This window comes from Opisthorchis viverrini (assembly GCF_000715545.1).
Source record: "Opisthorchis viverrini unplaced genomic scaffold opera_v5_676, whole genome shotgun sequence".
NCBI classification, from domain to species: Eukaryota; Metazoa; Platyhelminthes; class Trematoda; order Opisthorchiida; family Opisthorchiidae; genus Opisthorchis; species Opisthorchis viverrini.
The window spans coordinates 137,212-137,789 of record NW_008752280.1 but is presented as its reverse complement, the minus strand read 5'-3'; positions in this window follow the sequence as shown (position 1 = coordinate 137,789).

The following is a 578-nucleotide window of genomic DNA, read 5'->3' as shown; positions in this document are numbered from 1 at the left end:
ACAAACGAGAGATTCAGCTGGGTTAAAGGTGAGTCTCTCGAAAGAACCAAATTAGTTTGCAGATGAGTGTATATTCCCTAATTTGGTGCAATTAGGTTTCCAGTAGAACATAAGGTTGACGGAAACCCGGGGACTGCGCCTACCTGATGAGCCAGGCAAAGTCGAAGTCCCGTGGTTGACTTTAAGCCGGACGTATGATAAACTGTGACGATAACTTCAGTTGTTGTACCCCTTGTGAGGGTCCCTTGTCAGGGACCGTAATCTGACCATGCAGTTCTTTGTCTGATCGCGGAACACTCGTTTACAATTTACCAATAACATCAGGCCATCGCATCTGTTCAGTCGGCGGTCAATCATAACCTGCCCGAAACAAATAACAATACCGAAACATGGGATTCAACGATTGACCTGACACTACAATCCACGTTTCCTCGCGTACACCCCATGCCACTGCTGAGCAACATATACACGATACACGGACATCGCTAGTGGCGGTGACAGCGTAACCCAACGTTTAACGTTTTGCGAGGCTGCTTACAACCCGACATTCATGCATACGTCCGGCTTAAAGTCAACCA